Source organism: Lissotriton helveticus, chromosome 1_1, assembly GCF_964261635.1.
Source record: "Lissotriton helveticus chromosome 1_1, aLisHel1.1, whole genome shotgun sequence".
Classification (NCBI taxonomy): Eukaryota; Metazoa; Chordata; class Amphibia; order Caudata; family Salamandridae; genus Lissotriton; species Lissotriton helveticus.
Genome location: NC_136057.1, coordinates 414,660,216 through 414,682,631, shown reverse-complemented (window position 1 = coordinate 414,682,631; position 22,416 = coordinate 414,660,216). Strand labels below are relative to the sequence as shown.

Genomic DNA, 22,416 nt, shown 5'->3' with positions numbered 1-22,416 from the left:
TTAATTGCTTATCACACTTCTCCATTAATATAAGTCTTTAAGTACTGAGGATTTTTTTGTTCCTCCACCATGCTGAAGTCACTAGTTTAGCTTCTCCCAAGCATTGTCAGATCAAAGCGGGGTCATGAGAAAAGTGCTTCAAAGGGAGTTTTAGCACTCCTGGCTGCTTCTTTTATTATGAGTTTCATCACTCAATGATATATTTGAACGCAATTGAGACATTTTGATTCCAGTACATTTAAGTCTAATGTGTAAAAGGATTGAAGAAAACGCTTTTCAAATAATCTTTAGGTCTAACATGGGCAGCGCATGTGCTGCTCTGCGTGGCATGCTGTTTTCAGGTAGAGACTGGACGCTCCACCCACTCGCCGCCCATATTTTTAATTGGCTTATGTCATTGTCCACTGTAAACTGTGGGTTTTCCTTGGTGAATAGGCTTAGTAGTCCCATCTTAGTACTGCCTTATCTAATTTTGTAACCGCCCATGACGACACCCTCTATTACGTGTGTTGTTACTCTGTAGGCTTTAATTACAGCCTCCGGGCACTATTTTCTCATATAGCTTTGTCTTCCACGCTCTCGCCTAACGTTTAATTTTTTTTTAAATATCACAAACACATTTTCAATGCAATAGTTGTTGCATTTGCGCGAGGTTAAGCTATTGGCAGTGCAAATGACAATAAATGACATAAATTCTGTTTTAAAACAACACATAAATAAAAGTCATAGTCATTTACAATGCCAATACCTCAAACTCTTGTAAATGCTAGACCTATTGCATTGCAAATGCTTGTTAATAATATTAGGCCGACCGATGGCACCACAAGCATTACACGTTGCCCCTCTACACAGAGGTGTAACAAAATGTCCCTTTGACGAGCAATTAACATATTGGGCATATCTACCGCCTGCTTAGCAGCATAAAATATATGAAAAGTATATATATGCCTTTACAGGTTCTGTCTATGGGGCCTCCACTGTGTGTCCACATTGATACGTAGTGTTAAAAGCTGCAGGGTACAGATGTTTGTAGTGATAACTTTCAGAATTGTGCAGGCTAAGGAAATATTTTGTCTGAATATGATGAAAGCTATAAATGCATTTTCCAGCCTGCCACCCATGCCTCCTACTGAAAGGCAATGTGCAGCGCTTTTAGAAGGAGTTTGTATTTATTTCTTGGGAGCCGTTTTATTCTTTTCGATGGATTTAGATGGCTTGGTCCTCAAAAAACTATTTGATGGTGGGTTTGTGCAGATGGAAAATCTGCTAGAATTCTTTAGAGTTTTAGTATTCTTGGAAGGCTGGGGCCTTGGAGATTTGTATTAAATTTCGAATTACCATTGGTACAAACAACATGTTTTCGGTGGGGAAAACACGAAGACACACATGTTGTGGTGTGACTATGTATTACGCAAATGCTGCACCGGATGAAATGCATTGCTAGGCAATTACAGCAGCATTTCTCTGAATGACCAGTGACAGCTCAGTTGCCATTTTTCATTGATCGGTCAAATGTGGTGCAACATTGCCTGGTTACCAGTGCAGACGTCCATAGTCACTGGTGCAATGCATGCAGACTGACCCCAAATGTGTAATGTTTTTCCTGTGATTAGAATATTTCTAACCTACTTGTGACAGGGAGGACCACATAAATCCTTTAATACTGTACGCTTTGCCACTCAAATGCCGCTATCACATAAAAGCAGGTGCTAAACATTGACTGCGTCGAATGAATAGTTAGTGCATGAGTATAAGGAAAATCACTCCGGGTTCAGAATCAGTACTTTCTGTGGGGCTGTGCTGAGGAATGGAGCAGGGGGCATTACCACCACCCGGCCCCACCGCCCACCGCTCTTACCTGCACTGGCCGCGGCTGCTACTGGCAGCTGTTTTGGATTATACCACTAAATATCAACCCCCAGAATACTGTGGTGCATGAATATAGAGTATAGGACATCGAAGGATAATATATCGAAACGTATGTGCATATAGGGAAGTATAGATTGACTATTTGTAACTCCACATCTTCAAACTTTGAAGCTATACGTAGGGTGTAGTTACATGTATGTAGAGCTAGATGTATAAAAAATCTAGGCTTACTTACCTGTTGATATTTTGTCCTGGATATTTTGTTCCATCGATGTTGAGGGTGCACGCTGTATTTTGGAGCTCCTTTACGGGAAGCTCTGCACCTCCCCTGGTTGCAGAAACGCGTTGCCAAGGTTACAGCAAGTCGAACCTAATAACCAGATGCAAGGGTACAAAGTCCCCATATGCAATCAGAAAGTTCCGCAGCTCTGCACCCAAATCAAGCAAGTGCCACCCAAGACACTACATGTCTCTGCTCCACTACACAGTTTGTAAAACAACCCTTCTGGCAAGGAGTGCCTTGTGCTGTGTGCCTCAGTCTGTACAATAATATTCAGTCCAACACGGATTACTTTCCGACTGATTTCAGAAGCACCGACCTTCTGTACCAATGTATCCTTCCCTTTAACATAAACTTCTTTAAGGGGTGGCCATATATGTAGGTGCTATACCTGGCTTCCTCGCTGCTCTTCCTGACACTACAATTGCAACATCGGGTTCAGATTCCGCTGAGGAATGCAAGGGAGTAAAAACAAGACAAGATATAAAAGACTCATAGTTCTTTTCTGTAGTCCTCACCCGTTATCCCTTCTTTACCCACTGAACAGCAAGGGGAGGCTAGTGAGTTGCTACTGGTGGGGCAGGGGGTAGTGACTCCCGTTTCTGCCTTGTCACTCCTACCTCTCAGCGGCCTGCTATTATCTGCTGAGGCAGCAGGAAAGGGTCAGATATTCCCCTCCAATGTCAGAAAGATTGGGGGAGAAAAGGTTCACCAATGGATCCCACTGCCACTGCAGTGAGGATTCGATTGCTGTGTGCATGGCAGGACCCCACATCAATGCTGCCTCCTATCACCCTTTCCTATGACGGAGACCCACAGGAGGCTGCCATGGTCTGTGTATGTGCTGGCAAGTGAGCAAGGGTCACTGCATCTCTTCCTCGTTTGCATGATGTGGCATGACACTGAGCATGGGTGTGGCCTGGTGTTGGTCGGTGTCAGTTATGGTTCCTTCCTTTTTCTTACCCAGACAAATAGGTAGACCACAGAAGGACCACACTGTTCTCGAGCAGTACCATCCATGTATCAAAATGTGGCATCATGTGGCGAAGGCGTGTTGCTGCCTGGCTTGCCTTGAAAAGCAGACAGCCAATTTGTCGTTTATTAGCTTTACAGTCAAACTACATATTCTGGTGCAATATTTAAGAATTACAAAAATGTCAAACCATAGTTGATTTACTAAAGTTTGCCACAGGTATAGGGGCAATGCAAAAGACGATGCAAATTGAAGTAAAGCATTGCGTACTTCCTGTTAAACATAAATAAATAAAGACCATGTGTCCCTTCCACGCAACGTTTCCTAAATCTAGGCCACAGTTCCTACTGTGAGACCACAAAACTTTCACGTTATCTCAATCTTACCCTGGTTGTCTTTATCCTGGCCAGCTCCCTCTTTATCCCATCAGACCTGATGACATTGATCCAAATGAGAATACTCAGGCACAGTAAGGTGTTCCCAAACTCTCTGGGTCATACTCCCTGTGGTCAATGCACATACACGAGACATCATTTTAGCTCTACTCCTACAATTAGTTTACTCTTCCACAGAAAGGTTAATTGCTACAGTCACAGCTTGACAGCACCAAGAGGCTCATTGTAAGTTTTTTCTTGGCTCATGGTGGCAGGCAACGCTGTACATTAAGGGACTGTCACAAGCATTAAATTGCCATTTCAAATTAATTGTTGCAAGTTAATTAACAGAAGGCAATTTACAGTGTGGCATTTTATTTATATGCCTGCTGCTTCCTAATTAACTTGATAAATGTCCATAATAAGCATTTAACAGTTTTTTCCACCTTAACAATTTTACATTAAGTAGTAAGAAATTGTTATTTTCACACTAACAACAAATTTTACAAATTGTTTACAGAATATAATATTGGATCAGTGTTTTGTCACCACTACATATCAGTCAGGAGCTGCTCCACCCCTTCTCTGATTTTGTAAACACTTATTGGATGTGTTACGGTTTTTGCGTTGGCTTAGATGACTTGCAATAGTCTGCTCTAAAATAATACACCCTCATTGTTTATGGATTCCACTGAAAGGCTTGATTTCTGTCAGATGGGCGGTGAAAGAAATTGGGTTTTTGGTTGAGGGGGTTGTACATCCTTCTCAAGCAACACCCACAATACTTGTAAGGGTGAACCACTTTAGGCACTAAATTAACCTGATCCTAACATTTTGGTTACTTGGCACAAAAGCAGTCAGGCTTAACTTACAGGCACTGTATTAAGAATGTATGCAGCACTCAAACAGTGACAAAGTGAAAACACAACAAAAGAAAAATCCCACACCAATCTACGCAAATAGAAACAATTTGATTAAATAACATGATACCAGAGCAAGAAAAATCAAATCAGTAGAATCAGAGATCTACAATTTTAAATTTGAGGTAAGGTAAGCACATAGCACCTCTCACTATCATCTAGTCACAAGTTCAGGTCGACTGTGATGGATTGTGGGCAGACAAAGGGAATAGGTTAGTCTTGCTGAAAAAGTTACCTTCTCAACATCCGGCGTGAAGAGTCCAGTTCTTGGTGGAGGAGGCCGCAAAGAGCAGTGAGAGAGCATCACTGATGTTCGTCAGTGTAGCGCAAAGAGCAGGCCTGGCATCGCGAATGGTTGTTGCTTTAGCTATTAGATCCAGTCGGGCATCGTGGATGGGCATTTCTAGAGCCTCGCATTGGTGGTCACAAGGGGGTGTCGTTGCTGTAGTGTGAAGTGCAGATCTCACATTGCTGGTTGTCTCTGGCAGTCATTGTGGCGTGGAGAGTCAGACTCACTGAAGTTTTGTGTCGATTGTCGCGGGCAACAGAGTTTTGGTGCAAGCAACCCCATTCGAGGTTGCGAGGAGCCCAAAATGTCGAAATTCCTCTTTTTTCTGCTGTAGAGCACTCTGTTGCCAGACAAGGGTCCAGTACCTTGGAAGGCACCTCTTGGGGATCAAAGACTCACTCTAGAAGAGGCCAGTAGGGCTTAGGTAGGTCCAATTGCAAGTCTCTGATGTCCAGTTGCAGCAGGGCAGCTGGCCAGTTTCAGGGAGGCTTCTAGAGGTTGTTCTGTTGAAGGTCAGCCATCTTACCCCTGGAGTCACTCAGGTAGCCTGGATTGAATGGAGAAGGGTCAGTCTTACTTCTCACAGAGCAATCCATGCCTCAAGCAGCAGGTCAGTCCCCTGGTAACAACAGGGCAGTACTCTGAAGAACACGGCAGCCTCAATCAGCAGGGCACTCCTCTGAGTAAAAAGGCAGGCCTCTAGCGGCTGGACAATCATCTGGGGAAAAAGTTAGTCCTTCTTCTGTAATGCCCAAAGGTCCAGGAGTGTACTGAAGAGTGGCTCAGGTGGTCCAATACTTATCTAAATTAACAAAAATAATAAGGAGTACCACCAGAAAAGATGCTCGAAGAGCGATTTCTGCGGGATGATTCACTATCAAAGAGAAGAAAGTCCTTCTTTGCTGATCAGTAACCCCTCACTCACCGACCTGGTCGGTGACATGCTTCATCATCGGGGCCACCTTGATGGCCGAGTGCCATCAAGGTGTGCTTCGACACCTGAACTACAGTGGAGCTGGTATGTGAGTGATGAATGTAAAAAAAGGGCGTAGGTGAGTTAAAAATTGTCCTGGTATGACTTATATGAAAAAACTTTATTCGTAAGGCTACTGGACAATACTAAAATATAAGTGTTGATACAGTTAATGGTATAATTATGACCAAAGGTATCTGGAAAATGTGTAGTGGGTCTACATGTTTCAAACCGTAATGGGAATTACAGTTTTTTCTTCAGGACCAAAAATAAGGAAAGGGGTGGTCAGGGTACACTAACGCCCTGCCGTGCCTGCAATTCCTTAAGCCTTAGCAGCAAAATTCGTGGTGCTAGGCAAAAAATACAGGTATAGCCCAAAAGTGGTTTACCAAGAAAAGACCTGTGGAGAGAAAAATAATAATCACAATCAAACTCGTTACAAGCCTGCAACGTAGTGAAGTGACGGTGTCTCGTGTCTTCATGTCTCTTGAATCATCCCATACTGAAAGTAATATGGTTCGTATAATAGTGCAGTATTTCCGGGGTGCACAGTGCAGCTCAAAGAGTAACGTAACTAATTCATGGCGCAAAAGAGCCCTCAGTTATAACCAAGCACACCTATCAATTGTAGCGTGCTTTGGTGGTAAAGGGCATAAATTCATTATTCATTCACACGCATCAAGAATTATCGGTGCGTGGCTATGCAACACTCGAACCATATTTAGGTTAGAGGCATAGCGGAGTGATAACTGTTTCTTAACTAAACGTGTGAAAATGCCAGACACACCATGAATTAGGGATGATTCAAGAGACATGAAGACACGAGACACCGTCACTTCACTACGTTGCAGGCTTGTAACGAGTTTGATTGTGATTATTATTTTTCTCTCCACAGGTCTTTTCTTGGTAAACCACTTTTGGGCTATACCTGTATTTTTTGCCTAGCACCACGAATTTTGCTGCTAAGGCTTAAGGAATTGCAGGCACGGCAGGGCGTTAGTGTACCCTGACCACCCCTTTCCTTATTTTTGGTCCTGAAGAAAAAACGGTAATTCCCATTACGGTTTGAAACATGTAGACCCACTACACATTTTCCAGATACCTTTGGTCATAATTATACCATTAACTGTATCAACACTTATATTTTAGTATTGTCCAGTAGCCTTACGAATAAAGTTTTTTCATATAAGTCATACCAGGACAATTTTTAACTCACCTACGCCCTTTTTTTACATTCATCACTCACATACCAGCTCCACTGTAGTTCAGGTGTCAAAGCACACCTTGATGGCACTCGGCCATCAAGGTGGCCCCGATGATGAAGCATGTCACCGACCAGGTCGGTGAGTGAGGGGTTACTAATCAGCAAAGAAGGACTTTCTTCTCTTTGATAGTGAATCATCCCGCAGAAATCGCTCTTCGAGCATCTTTTCTGGTGGTACTCCTTATTATTTTTGTTAATTTAGATACCTAACCTAGGGGACCAGGAGTATTGTTCCGTCCACTTTGGTGGATAAAATCCCTTAACTCTCTCCTACTGTTTTTGACGGTCCAATACTTCTGCCTTCTGCCTTTTTTTGAAGTGAGGAAATTTTCTAGGCTACCTCCACATCTGAAATGAAATGAAAAAAGAATTTATAAAGAGTGTTAAACCCAAGGGTATCTAAGCGCTATGACCCAACAACAGAGCTCCTCAGCACAGAAAATCCAGACAGCCTATGATGAGAAAGGCCATGTTTTTAACAATTGCTTGAATGAGGCAAAGGAGTCAAGTCTAGCGATGTGTGCAGGCAGGGTATTCAATAATTTGGCAGCAGTCCTGAACATGGTCTGACCGCCTCATCTGACTTTCAGGAATGTGGGCATGGAGACTAGCCTAGCTGATGAGGATCTGAGTGACCTGCGTGGAGTGTACCAGCTGAAGAGGGAGGAGAGCTGTTTAGACTCTTTGTGATGGAGAGCGAATAAGAGTAGGCATATAGCCTTAAAAACTGGTAGCCTTAACATCTGGTTATGGAAAGTTCTTCCCCTCCTCTGCCAAGGCTTCAAAAAGCCTTGCGCGACAAAAGACTAGTGGCAGGTTTCTTTGTGTGTCCTGGAGGCAAGCCCTTTGAAATGTAAGTGGGGCAGAGAATAGCCCTCCCCGAAATTATCCTCGCAGGATGGCCCATTCTGACACACCTAGCCTCCCAATGTTCACTGTGTGGTCTCCATACACATTCTTAATGGGGGAGCCATTAACAGGCCCCGGCAGCTGAAAGACTTTAGAAGCTTATGGGTAGGGAAATGGCAAATTTTGAAAACTGGCATTTTACAAATTGATATCTAAAATTCGGCTTTACCATTAAAGTTGATTTTAAATTACAAGTCATTTTAGTCCAAACATGACATTTCTAGTTGCTCCCAATCAAATGTTAGCACTTATTAAATGTAATAAGGTAACCCAATGTTATCCAATTGGAGAAATACACCTTAAAATAGTGAAAAAACAAATGTAGGAGTTTTTCAGGACATGTAAAACTTAACCTACATGTCCTACTCTTTAAATGCAATGCCCCCTGCCCTATGGACATTCATGGCCTACCTTAGGGGTGACTTATATGTATTCAAATGGAAGGCTTAGGGCTCACAAAAGGTTTATTTTGCCAGGTAGAACTAACAGTTTTAAAACTCCACTACAGGATGCAATGGCAGCCGGAGACATTTTTCAAAATGCTACTTCAGTGGGTGGCACAATGAGTGCTGCAGGCCCACTAGTGGCATTCCATTCACTGGCCCTGAGTATATGTAGTACTTTGTACTAGGGACTTATAAGCAAATAAAACATGCCAATCAGGTGTAAAGCTAATTGTACCATGTTTTAGAGAGAGAGCACTAGCACATGATCACTTGTTAGCAGTGGCAAAGCTCACAGAGTCCTACAGAATGAAATACAGAATACAGGAGAGATGATTGCAAAACGATAGTGGTTAACCCTTCTGAGACGGCCAAATCCACTGGTAAATATTTGTTATAAGCTCTATTGGTAAACTTCTTTTAATAAAGAGACATTAATGTGCATATTTACATCTGCACAAATCTCAATAACTGTCCGGTGTAGAATGGAGGAGTTTTACTTTCTGCAGGTAGGTCTGTCATTGTGTAAGAAGGGAGAGACAGAGGGGTGAAATGTTTTGGAAAACTGTATTGGACCAATATTACCAACAGAAAGAGACAATACATTTTTGGTAACTTGGGATGGCTTTGGAGATGAATGATGAAAGGGTGCACCCTAATGAAAAAAAATCTTACAACTACCACTTTACCAGAATCTACTGGAATTAAAGTTTTATTTCCCAGTGAAGTAGAAACGTAATATTTTGACAAAAATTATGTCTAGTGCAGGAGTTGTCGGTACAGGCGGTCCATGTCTCCTCGATCACAAGCTTGAGTGCTTTCATATCAGATGTGCCATTTGTGTCCAGTGACTTAAGTGCCACTTTAGTGCTCCACAAAATGTCGTATAACCAATGCCTCCACCTGACCCTCATGTCTGGTACTTGATTTGGGCCACATCCTTCTCATTGGCCAGGAATGGTTGGAACTCAGTGCCTGTCTCTGGATATAGGGATTCCTCCACAGGTGGTGTTTTCTGATTCAGTGTCACACTCTGTTGCACCACTTATGTTTCTTCTAATTACATACTGTGATGCAGAAGGATACCATTCTCTGGGTTAAGTCCATTTCAATCTCAGGGTCATAGTGCAGGAAGCACCGGTCAATGAGGAAAAGGTGGCCAAGAGGGTACTGGGATAGTTGTTTCATGTTTTGTTCAAATCTTGGGCCATTGTGGGCCAAGGATGAGTCAAAGTATTATACAAATACACGTCAAAATGAGAGAAATGGTTTAGATATTGGATGACTAGTGAGGTCTCACATTATTAAATGTCTTTTGGAATTTATAAGGTTTGACAAACAGTGGCCATGGTCAAATTTGTTGGATTTGCAGGAGGTTAATTTTGATGAGAATAAACAATACTGTCAGAAATTGGATTATTAATTTGTCAGGGGTGATACCTATCAACTGAATGAACACACCTAGTAGTATTCTCATTTAGGATTTAGGACCCTCAACCACCAATGAGGACATGCTTCACCATAGAGTCTGCTCAGGGCATAATATTTGTCTGAATGGACTCACAAGATTTGGAGCTCTTATAGAATTATCTTGAAGGTAGGATCCTGAGTAATATTGCATAAAATAATATAGTGGTCACAATAGTGATTTATTCCAGGCGTCACTGATAAGATAACAACATCACATTTCTTAAATTATAGATGTGTTTTCGCTATACACATTTGCAGTTTCTCACATGAGTGTGGTTTTTTTATTGTAACTTTGCAAGTCTCTACTACCTAACATATGCCATTGGCGCTCAGCAATATGATATTGTTGTTTATGAGAGTTGTAACCTAAGGACTAGACCTGCCAACCTTGGATCTGGGGAACCAGATTTGAGTCCTGGCAAAACATGTAATCTCCCTATGTTTAAAAAACAATGAAGCTGAAATTGTGGAATATATTCTGGTACTCATGTAAAGCACTGTAATGTCCTTGGTTCAAGTTTATGCTATATAAACTTTGTTAAAAAAACATGAACATGTTGTTCTCCTTATGTTGCTCAGGTATCACACACTTTGGGTCACCCTTATAATTAGGGCGAGTATGCCCTAATTTTCAAAAATGTATTTATTTAGCAATTACATGTTTCCGCTTTCACCTTCATATGACAAACACTATCTATAGTAGATCAAAAGTTAGGGATGCCTGAGCCTGAAGAAGGCCATTGGCCAATCTGGACTTATAAACTGCCGAAACGTGGTGACTATAAGATGTAGGAATAATAATAACTCATAACATCTCCATTCATTGTTTTAGTTTTGTTATGTTATGTTATAGAAACTTGTACAGCGCGCGTATACCCGTGGGTGGCTTGGCACTTTTAGGAACATGAACGTACTGTGCTGAGGTACGGCTAATTTCTAAACAGCCAATTCTTGAGTTCCTTTCTGAAGGCAAGAAGGGTAGGTATAGTCCTAAGATGTAACGGAAGAGAGTTCCACAGCCTGGCTGTACTGCTAATGAAACTCCTTCCTCCCCCGAACAAAGATTTCTACTTGGAGGGTACCAACTAAAAGCCTTCCATAGAAATGTTGATCCTTCTCTGTACAAGGCCTTATGAGCCACGAAGTGTGCCTTACATTTAATTAGCTGTCACACTGGGAGCCAATGAAGATCCTGAATGCCTGCAGATATCGGTTGATATTTGGGAGGATCATTCTGGCGGCTGCATTCTGCACCGCCTAGAGCTTCCCAAGTAATTTAACCTGGAGATTCATATCTAGGCCGCTACAGTAATCCAGCTTAGACATGATTAATGAGGAAATGACAGTCTTCCTGGTAATTCTGCGAATAAACAGGAGCGTTGTCTTCAGCGTTTTAATGATATAGAAAGAGGAGTTCACTATCTTAGACACCTAGTCCTCATAATAACCTTAGACACTTAGGCCTCATGGGCCTAAGCTTCTTATCCATGATAAAGCCAAGATGTTTGGCCTTAATCACTGGAGTGGGCCTAGGCTGTCTGGCCACCAAGTAGGAGACCATGTTGGAGAGAGGTTATCAAATAATAGAACCTTTGTTTTGCTTCAGTTCAGTTTTAGGCAGTGTTTGCTCATTCAGCTACTCAGGGCGATCATACAATCATGTAATGTTAGAGGTTAGTTGACATCATTATCCAAAGCTGAGACCACCAATTGGGTGTCATCAGTATAGGATGTTGGATTCAGGTTGACACTTTTTATCAAAGGGGCAGGTTCTGAGACATAAATATTAAAAAGCGTCGAGCTCAATGAAGAGCCATGAGGAACCCCACATGGCAGAATAATAAGTGACGATTTGAACTGGCCCAGATTCACAGTTTGAGATCTCCCTGGTAGAAAGGATGTTCTTAAAGTAAGAGCTTTACCTTTAACTCCTATAGAGTTCCGACGGTAGGTCAATAAGCCATGGTCCATCGTGTCAAATCAAATGCCGCGGACAGGTCCAGTAAAATAAGAGCTGCTAACCCTCCACCGTCAAATGTGATTTGTTTTTCTTCTGTTGTTTTTATCAATGCAGTCTCGGTACTATGGTTTGCTCTAAACCTAAACTGACTGGGGTCTAAAAACTGATTCTCAGAAATAAAATTGGATAGTTCTGCATTGATTATTTTTTCTACAATTTTAGCTGGTAATGGAAATCTTGAAATGGGACGATAATTAACAGGATCACTAATCTCCAAATTAGGCTTCTTAATAAGAGGAAGGATACAAGCTTATTTCCAAATAATGGAAATGAACCTTCTAAAAATATTTGATTAAACACTGATGATAGATAGGTGGCGATGTGCTGATTTTCAAGCTGTAAAATATTAGGGGGCCATGGGTCTTCAGAGGAGCCAGATTTGGCAGCTAGAAGAAGAGCAACCACTTGATTTGGAGATGTTGGAGTGAATTCAGTGAGAAGCATGTAATCAATCACTTCCTGGTATTTTAAGTCTGTATTAACATTAGATTTGTCGAATCGGTCAAAGATTTGGTCAACCTTATTTTTAAACGTCTGGGCAAGCATGTCGCAAAATTCTTGGTTATGGATAGAAAAGTTATTTTTTGTAACTGAAGTGAGTTTCGTTATAACCTGAGCAACTCTTTCCTAGAGTTGCCAGCTTTTTCAATTTGTTGGATGTAATAATGGCTTTTTTTTATTAATGACCATCTTTTTATAGTTCGCAAGAATAGCTTTATATCGACATTTTTCGCATTCGTCATAATGTTTACGACAGTTCCTCTCTTTCCTCCTGCACGCTTGTTTTTCCAGTCTTAAAACCTCTGAAAACCAAGTGGCCGAGGGTACCCCTCTAGTTATAAATTAGTATGGTGCTCACTTGTCATGTGATCACAATAGGTCCAGGGGGGAACACCACCATTCTACATGTTCACGGTTAAGCTTGACACTTTTTGCTTGTGTTGATTGTGTTCCATTAAATAACTTTGCTTACATTTAAACATCTTCATAGGCACATAATCAGAGCCTTGAACATTTTGTACAAAAGCCAAAGTTTACTGCGCAAAACGATGTTGTTTATTAATCTGCAACAGCTTTGTTAGGGTAGAATCAATGAAAGAAGCCTGACTGGAGCTTCACCATGGCAATAGGGGTGATGTTTATTATATAAAAGTCATTGCTTCTTTGATTACTTAGAGGAGCATTTCGCTGGCAATGCTGTGGTTGCCCCATACCGGAATTCCAGCCCAGCTGTTTCCTGTTTACCTCCTGCGAGGGATGATGCCCTGCTCACAACCAAGACAGGCTCCTTGATGACACTTACCCACAGTTAACTGGGGAGTTAGATCACCATACACTGATTCTGGCAGATATACCCATCCTAGGGCCACTAGGATAGGTACATTAGGTAGGAGCATAACTATCACTGTACACATATGCCAGCATATATCCTATGTACGATGGTTAAATTGTTCATCTTCTTCACTATTCTTGTAATGCTGTTCACACTGCTCTGTTTTCTTTTACGGATTATTGCAGTACACGTATTTTACACAAGAATCATAATGCTTCAATAAATATTGAAGCGCCATGTTGTGCCTTTCATGTGGATCTCTTTGGGTATGCATGAGTTACCAAAGAAGGTTTAAGATCAAGTTCCATGATTTCCTTGGGAAGTCAGGGTTGTCATGTTCTGAAGTTGCACATTTTACTTGTTACCTTGCCGGGTTAGGGGTACAGATGGTGTACTTTGAGCTAGCAGGACTAAGGCCAACATATCCTGATGATTTGCATGGAATCTATCTTTCACAGTTTTGATGCATAGTTTTACTGAAAAAAGTATGAACCCTACAGACACACTAGATTATTTTTTTCAAAATCTTTCAGTATCCCACCTTTCAGATACTTTCTATAAGAGCACCAACCTGGGTGAACTCTTTCAGGCATGGGAACCAGAGGTATGATTTTTGAAAGATCTTAAATCCGAAAGCACCTAAAAATAGTAATGTGCCATTAAGAACAACAGTTTGCTGTTCACTGTGACCTAGGCATGATTACAGATAGAGCAGGATGGAGAGGAGGACGGATAGACCAAGTGGGTTATCCCAGTTTAAAGGTTTAACTTTCGGACTTAGTTTTTGAAATGGAAATCAAAATCTCCCAGTTGGGAATGGTCCAAGGCTGTGCTTCGAAGACGGATGTATAATGGTCGTGCTCCCACTGAAGCTTGAAGCCAAACCAGTCGTATTTTGTGGCAAACAAGGATGTTTATTTGAGCGGATAAATGTGCCACCTTGCTCAGGTCCAGGGCTTTACCTTCAGACGTAATAACATTTTGGGAAGTCAAAATCCTCCAGTGAGGCATGGCTGGATGTTGTAGCTGGGCAAGCCTCCAAAAGGCCAGATACCTTTACTTTCAGATCCCACTGATCCCGCTTGTTGCACGACAAAAAGCGCGGAAAGTACCTGGTTTTCTTTCCAGTCTTGGGTACACCTTTCCTAGTCAAATCTCAGCTCTGTGTGCTAATAAATGTGGAAAAATGGCTGAGTCACACTTTTCGCTGGCTACAGGGAAATGTTCCTGTGATCTGTTTGATGTTCCTAACTTACCAGGGCAGACGTCTAGGTTCTAGGTCTCTCTCCAGTAAGGTTTTCTGTAGGATTCAGTCTTGTGTGGTCACCTGGGATCTGTAAGAGTTCCTCTGCTTTGTGTGTCCCTGAAGCAGGTAAATGGGAGGTCAAACACTTGTCCCTAGAAAAACAGTTCAAGCTCCTGTGTCGCGTGAGTCAGGAGCCCTTGAGTCTTTGTGTGAGTCTTTCTTTAAACAGGAGTCAGTAGTCAGGATTATTGTTCCAGCGGGGCTTTCTAGTGGTCCCTGGTCCAGAAGTGATCTGAGGAAGTCGTGACTGAGGTGCCAAATTTATCCTGTGTACTATCCAGTGATTATAGAAATTCTGCCAGCAATCCTATTTTCTTGCAGCACCTCTTTTTCCACTACATCCTCTCTGCCTTATTTTAAATTTACCCAGGAGCCTGTGTCTCAATATTTCAGAAGCTGTCTGTTACCAGACAGGTCTGTATTCAGACCCACTCCTATTAAGATGGGCTCTCCTCTGACCTGACAGGGTCAAACTTTGTGCTCCTCCCTACTATGACTGGAGCCTGACTGTCAAGGAGGGTTCTGGGAGTGAATAGGAGAATCCCTTTTTTTGCATATCCAATTCAAAAGAGGTAACACTCAAGTTTCACTTTGTTCTGATAACTTTCCTGTCGACTCCAAGATAGCTGATCCATGCCAAGTGGTCATTTGTTAAGTGGTCAGCTGTTGGCTCCACCTGCACATAATACATTTTTTATAAAATGAGTTTTCCATTTAGGTTACCAAACATCTGACTTCATCATTAAATCACACTTTGAAAATTAAGTAAGCAATAACCATCAAGCATTTTTCTAGCATTTTGCCAGGTGGAGATAGGAACTAACAATTTTAATCCCATGTAAACCTGTTCACTGAAAAGTAAAGCAACGCCTACACAATCAAATAGAATTATGTTTTATTTCACTGTGAGAGCTCCCTAGCCCTAATATGTAGTGTGCCCTGTTTTTATATATTATCACCTTGCCCTCTAAGCCTGCAAGCCACCCTTTAGGAGTGACTTATAATTATATAAAAATAGGCTTTTCCTACATGGTAAAGCCACCTTTCCCTGCCATATGTTACTGTGTCACTGCAATGACGCTGGTGACCAATAAGACCTCATTGCAGTCATATTTCTTGTCATATATTTCGGTGGTGTAAATGCACACTGAAGCCAACATATAACATTTAACTTCCATGCCATCAATGCATTTTCTGCTCCTCCTACAATGGTCTTAGATAACAGTTAAAATGCCCATTTGAGGAAAAATAAGTTTACCAATATCACATTCATCATCATCATAATAACTTTTTTTCTCAATATCATTTTAGGGCAAGAGCACATACACTGTGGCAAAATTAGAAGTGTCACAGGACACAGAGTCCTAATACCAGCAAAACGAAGGTCCAGAAAAAGGCAGAAAATCTGGGGTGACACAATTATCTGGAAACTCCTGCAGACAGTGGGTTTCCAGCTAATTGTTTGGAGGGTCTGCTAAGCTGAAGCTCCAGCTTACGTGGTGTGAAACCTTCCCAGGAAATTGGCAGCAGCCTAAAAAGATTATTTTTTGGTGGGGGCGGGATTTGTTGGGAGGGGGATTTGAGGTAGTGAATTAAAAAGTGCCGTGCTTGGCACTAAGCTCCACCTCCTCAAAGCCATGCCCCCTCCTCACACAGTGAAAAAGGTTCACGAGTTGGCAGGTCTGCCAGTCCGAGGTCGAATTCTTCAATTCCACACAAAAGGTCTACAGCATTTATCCCATTAGAGCAAACAAATGCTATCCACCTTCAATGCATTTTCAGGTTTCTCTAAGCGATCCTCAAGCGAGACAACCAAAGTGACAGTACAGCGCCAAAAACCAGCGAGAGTGTCAATAATCTCTTTTGTTTTGGCTTGCAAGCATAGCAGTGCCCCACTTCTTTCCTCCAGCACTTGTGGTGGATTTCTCCATGGTCAGATTGTCAAGGAACAACGGTGTGATATAGTAACTGCCACCACCCTACTTCGATTAAATGAACAATGTCTTCCGGGTCTCTCAAGTCAGCCACTCACATAGAAGATCGTCAGTAGGTTTGTTGCATCTGTAAAGCTAAAGTAAGTGGTTTGTAGTCGTGTCTCCTTGAGCCACAAGTGCTAAGAAAGTATTGTAATGTCCACTTGTTCAGCCATGGGTTCTATTATGGTGTGGTGCAGTCTCGTCTATTTTCCTTAAAGTGCCAGTTGATTAAGTCCACAGCCAGAACTCCTCATAACCATATGTGGGTGATGCAGCATCTACCTTGAGGCCTTGTAGTATGCCAAAGGTGATTCACAATGTTGTACGATCCTCAGAACTCTGTGACTAGACATGGACCTGTCAGAGAGCATTAACCTTGTACTGAAGATCCAACAAGAGTGGAATCGGTGAGACAGAAAACAGATACTCTAGAGAATACCTGTGTAATTTTATCAGGTCTGCTGGGCACTGAGGTCTGAAAGACGTTGTGGGTCATCTAAAGACAATAAGTGAGTTCTTTAGTCATTGGCCATAATAGTCCTTAACGTAACTGCATTCCTTAATGATATCTATGTGTAAGCAGCTCTCTATACTTTGATGTAGAACTTCTTATTCTTTAAATTAAACATGACACTCTTAAATATATTTTCAAAAACACTTCTTTTTATGAGTAGGAAAACTAGTTAAGCTACGTCACTATGTACTCTTTGTGGAAGATGAGTGATAGATTTCTACTTGACTCATGCCACTGTTAAGTAATATCATACATTAATATTCTGTGATTTCTAACTAGGCAACTATTACCAAAATTATTGCAACTCTGGATATCTTACGTATTATCACAACTATGGCCCTCATTAGGATGCGACCGCACATGGTGGGGTTGCAAACTTCCACTTTTTAATGGGAGCTTGTGCGGTGGGCTGAAACCACCCACAGCACAACCTCCCTTTGAAAAAAGTAAGTTTTTAAACATCCCTGCCTGGTGTGGCAGGCACCTCATGGTACCTGCCACACGGTACAGGGATGTTAAGGGGGCACCACATGTGCCCTCCAAGGCCAAATGAGGATGGCCAGGGGGCAAGGGGCCCTGCTAGGGCCCCCTAAGTCAGTTTCCAACAGCCAATTCATGTTGGAAAGGCCAATATAGAAGGCTGTCAGAAACTGACATCATAATCCTGACGGCAGAAGCGCCATCCTCAAGGGATTATTAGGGCTTTCTGACTGGCCAATGGTCTCGTTGAGCTCGTAGGAGCCCCGTCGGATTCCCCGCCGGTTTAAACTCCGTCCACGGTCATCATAATACAGTTGGACTTTAAACCTACCATGTCGGTCGGAAAGCCTGCGACCAGCGGTCGGGGGCTTTCCGACCGACATCGTAATCAGGCACTTTATATCTAACCCTGGGCGTAGTTCGCATAGTAGCGCTATGAGTAGCTATGCGAAGTGCACTTCGCACTACGCGAGCTACACGTAGCTACGCGAACTGCGTAGTGCACTGTGCAAAATGCTGTTTGCACTAATTGCACAGTGCCGGATGCTTGTCCGCACTGTGCAATCAGTGCAAAGCGCATCTTACACAGTGCAATCGGTCATTTTCTGCCGCTCGAGTAGATTTCTACCTGAGCGGCAGCTTTCTCAGCGCGGACTGGTAGTTTCTCATCGTGAGCGGTCGCGAGCATACGCGACCACTCACAATGAGAAACCTGACCTCCCTGGGTTGAGAAACTCGCCTGGAGGTTTATTTTCCATGCTCGCGATCGGCAACTTGATGTTGCTGATCGCGAATGAGGAAAAAGTCTCGCCGGGATGTCATGTGGCTCGCTCGCGGTCGCCAACTTTACGTTGAGGACCGTGAGCAAGCAAAAAATGACCGCTATGCTATGCGTGTTTGCACTGTGCTACGTGCAATTCGCGTAGTTCGAAGTAGTGCAAACTTCGCAAGCGTAGCGTAGTACTTCGCCCAGGGTTATTTATATCATGTGTAACATAGTTCTGGTTTAAGCATCTTTCCTGTTCTGTCACATGATGAATTGAAGTCTAAACAAGAATACTACACTTTTTAGATCAGTTCAAGTTGAATGTTCAAAAGTAGTTCCTTTTCACAATATCATTCGATACGATTTGATCGCTACTGACAAGGTATTTTGTTTAGACTAAGCTTCAGGAAAGATAAGTAAATAGTGAAGAGTCAAAGTGAGACACTATTCCTGACAGCGGCACTCATCCTCCTGGACCTCTCTGCAGCGTTCGACACTGTCTGCCACCGCACCCTAGTCCAACGCCTCAGCAACACCGGCATCCAAGATAAGGCACTGGAGTGGATCATCTCGTTCCTCGCCGGAAGAACACAGAGAGTCCGCCTCCCCCCGTTTCGATCCGAGGCCACCGAAGTCATCTGCGGCGTCCCACAAGTATCTTCACTCAGCCCCACCCTCTTCAATGTCTACATGGGACCTCTTGCTGCCATCGCACGCCAACACAACCTCAACATCATCTCCTACGCCGACGACACCCAGCTGATCCTCTCCCTCACAAGAGACCCCGACACCACCAGAACCAGCCTACACGAAGGGATGAAAGACGTCGCCGAGTGGATGAAGAACAGCCGCCTGAAACTGAACTCAGACAAGACGGAAGTCCTCATCCTGGGACCATCACCCTCCGCCTGGGACGACTCCTGGTGGCCCCCAGCCCTGGGCACCGCTCCCAAGCCAACAGACCACGCACGCAACCTGAGCTTCATCCTTGACTCCTCCCTCTCGATGACCAGACAAGTCAACACCGTCTCCTCATCATGCTTTCACACCCTTCGCATGCTTCGCAAGATCTTCCGATGGATCCCGACCGAAACCAGGAAGACTGTCACCCAGGCCCTCGTCACCAGCCGACTGGACAACGGAAACACCCTCTGCGCCGGAACCACAGCCAAGCTACAGAAAAGACTCCAACGCATCCAGAACGCCTCCGCCCGACTCATCCTGGACAGCCCCCGACGCAGCCACATCTCCGGCCACCTGAAGGACCTGCACTGGCTCCCCGTCAACAAGAGGATCACGTTCAGGCTCCTCACCCACGCACACAAGTCTCTCCACGACCTGGGCCCCAAGTACCTCAACGACCGCCTGACCTTCTACACGCCCACCCGCCAGCTACGGTCTGCCAGCCTCGCCCTCGCCGCCGTACTACGCATCCGAAGAGCCACCGCCGGAGGCAGATCCTTCTCCTACCTGGCGGCCAAGACATGAAACTCCCTCCCCATCCACCTTCGGCTGACCCAGGACCACCTCGCCTTCAGGAGACAACTCAAGACCTGGCTGTTCGAGCAGTAGCGGACCCCTTCCCCCAAGCGCCTTGAGACCCTTCCGGGTGAGTAGTGCGCTATACAAATATTATGATTGATTGATTGATTGACATTTTCTTTTATCCAGAAACAGGAAATCTGCAACAATTTATTTTGTCACTGAAGGTGCTTATGTGCTTAATTTGTTTAAAAAGTTATCTTTGTAGTACTGCTGCACAGCAGTTCTCTGACGAATAGCAACAGTACAGTGTACCTGAAATGTTTTGCAAATAACTTAACTCGGATGTGAGTTTTATGTTTTAATTTTGAAGCACGTGAGACTGTAAAAATAGCAGTTTGCTTCTAATTTCTCTATAGAAGCCCTGTGCATGATTGTGTCCTCTGATTACAGACAAGAAACTGGTAGGTGTATGTGGTGCTTGACCGGGTACATCTTCTGCAGGTTTACATGCTCTATCGACATGATTGAGCATGTATGTTCATGGTTTTCCTTCTGTGAATGAGAAAAAGGACAGAGAGGCAATTCAATTTTTATTCTGCACTATCCAATAAGACCTAAAATAAAAAAAGAAACACATTTATTACGAACTAATACAATATAAAGTTGTATTACGTATAATGCTGTGATGCTAAGAGAGTGGATGTTCATGTGGTGAGTGAAGTTTGTTTTCCGAAGTACGGTATTATGGTGGTAGTGGCAGGAGTCGCCTTTTAATCCGAAACACTGTTGCTACTATCCGGTCGCCTAGTGCTCGTTATTTGAAAGGAATAATATTTTCCTCATACTGTCTGTGAAAGAAGAGCATTATATTCCATCTCACGCACAGAGACAGGGAGACATGTGCTCCCACTCAATTTCCTGAATTTTACAATCCTCTGGAACATGCTGGGCGTGAGATTAAATATTTTCCTGGCGGGTTTTCCTTTCTTTTGAAGAGACACGTATTCTGTTGATGATTTGGAAAATATCAATTATGAATGGGAATCCAGGAGCCACATATTTTGCAATGTTTGAGATCAGGGACACCCACCCGGGGGCGTCTCCTCCGCAATGGCGAAGGAGCGTCGCCCAACTGGTAAAATGCCAGCAGACATTAGGAAAAAAACATGACAATGAAACTATTTTGTTGTCCAAATGGTCTTCACACAGCTCTTGCTCTTCATATGCAATAACCACCATCTACCAACTACTGCTAAAATAAAAATCTCCTTGTGTTTTGTAAATAGTAATAATTTTGAAAAGGTATTGAGGATCAAAAGTACGAAAATGACAACGAACCCGGGTAGAGTGAGCACATGTGTTATAGTTTACTGCCTAACAACATGCTAAATTCTGGTGTTTCCACATCTGCCCAAATAGGGATTTTGCAATGTCAACAGTGTAGGCTGGGAATGTCAAATCCCAAATATTGACGGGACAAAATAATGTTACGACAATATCGAAGGACAAACTATCGAAAGGCAAGTAAGTTCCTATACAATTTCTATACCTAACTACAGTTGGTGGATTATAACTTCAAGGTACGTCGATGTGCAGTTAAGAATAGTAACTCCCTACCTCACTCTACGCGCTTACATTTCAATATCTTGCCCGTTGAAGATGTTGAAACGATATTCTCTCCTGCCGTTATTCGGGATTTGATATTCCTTGGCACAATTAATACTAGCAAATAAAGAATCACAGTAATCCAGTTGTGTTCGACAAAATACTCTGGTTACAGTGTCCACGTGTTGTGGTGGAAGAATGTGTTGCATACAACAGGAAACCCTGTGTACATGTTTGTTGATGTTGCTGCTCTTTTTTTTTTACATTTACCTACTTTTCATCTTATAGTTAAAGATCCATGAAATGTCCTACTGATTATAATTTGACACAAGCAAACAAAGATTATTCTTAAGGATCAGGTGTTATACAGTGATGTTATTTTGGCAGTGTCGGATATAAAGAGGAACACTATTGGTTTTGTATTCTCTGCCCTGAAGCAATCCACTCATCATATCAATGGACTGCTCCCTTCCCTGCACAGATCTGCCTGGTAGCTGCTGCGCCCCCCCCCAAGAGCTCCCTGCTGCTGACCATCTGACCCTCTGGTCAGTGGTTTGAGGCACTCCTCCACCCCCAGGCTCCCATCTGCGCCTCATCCCTGGTGGTCTAGTGGTAAAGTGTCGCTGCTCTGCGCTGCGCTGCCCTCTGTCTTGCTCTTCTACCTTTCTGTAAACCATTTTCTGTCCTTTTTCACCTTTTTTTCACTCTTTTTTCCTTTTGCACCTTTTTGCCACTTTGCAGCTTCTGGGCTTTTTCCCTACTTTTTGCTCTTGACATCCCCAGTGGCTCATCCCTTCCAGTGACACTTTCCCGCGTTTCCCATCTACCAGCTGTCCAGCCCCCCGCACACTACTTAATGGTGGCTGCTGCATGGTGAATGTGCGTTCCACTGAACTTATCAGTGGACTGCTCCCTTCACTGCACTGCTGCACCCAGGCTCCCTCCTGCTGACCATCTGACCCACTGGTCAGTGGTTCGAGCCCCATCTCTACTCCCAGGCTAGTGGTAGAGCCTCTCTGCTCTGCTGCTGCGCTGCCCTCTGTCTCTCTCTTCTGCCTTTGTCTGAATCTTTTTCTGCCCTCTTTCAACTTTTTTGCACTTTTCTTTCCTTTTGCAACTTTTTGCCACTTTGCCATTTCTGGGCATTTTCCCTTCTTTCTGCCCCAG

General features: G+C 43.2%; 1 protein-coding gene and 1 long non-coding RNA gene across 2 annotated transcripts in view; one reads left to right on the top strand and one right to left on the bottom strand.

Moving 5' to 3' along the window:
- Nucleotides 1-22,416, top strand: part of TMTC1 (transmembrane O-mannosyltransferase targeting cadherins 1) — a 1,403,473-nt gene that overhangs the window by 400,312 nt on the left and 980,745 nt on the right. The gene's annotated exons all lie outside the window — the stretch shown is intronic.
- LOC144810185 (uncharacterized) overlaps nt 7,199-22,416 on the bottom strand; it is a 44,706-nt gene continuing 29,488 nt past the window's right edge. Inside the window, exon 3 of the long non-coding RNA XR_013606875.1 lies at nt 7,199-7,290. This is a non-coding gene — a long non-coding RNA (uncharacterized LOC144810185). The remainder of the gene's footprint in view (nt 7,291-22,416) is intronic.